The sequence below is a fragment of the Eurytemora carolleeae genome, unplaced genomic scaffold (genome assembly GCF_000591075.1).
Source record: "Eurytemora carolleeae unplaced genomic scaffold, Eaff_2.0 scaffold1365, whole genome shotgun sequence".
Classification (NCBI taxonomy): domain Eukaryota; kingdom Metazoa; phylum Arthropoda; class Copepoda; order Calanoida; family Temoridae; genus Eurytemora; species Eurytemora carolleeae.
Window position 1 is genome coordinate 1 of NW_019397733.1, and position 569 is coordinate 569.

The following is a 569-nucleotide window of genomic DNA, read 5'->3' on the forward strand; positions in this document are numbered from 1 at the left end:
TCCGAGGAGGTTAAAAGCATTGAATTTTGATAATTTTGAAAATTCACATAATAGTTTCCTATGACCAGAATATTTCATTGATTATTTATGCGAAAGATTGATCCCATGTCAGGCTTCGACATCCGTCTTGTGTTTACATTACCGCCCAGTGACAGTACACTACAGTACAAAAGATGCGTACACCTCTGAAATAACTTCAAAAATTTAAATGTAGATATTTTTTCTTTGATTTCTAATATTATTTCGGAAATATTAAACAGCTAGCAAACAACGTTTTTATGTACAATTACACGCATTTTTGTAAATAAATAAAGATAAGATATTTAATACATAAATTATCAATTTTTTGAAAAGGTCTATATCATGCAATCTTGAATATGCAAACAAAATTGCAATATTTTCAAGAAAAGTTGTATGTATGTAATGGAGAAAAACTGCAAATGTGCCATTCACTTTGAAGGAGTGTGTGCAAAATTTCCTTTCAAAACTTTTGCAAAAGATTTAGTTTGACAATAAAAAATCATGCCTTAACACTCAAGCATAAGTGAGTTGTCAGGCGAAAAATGCTG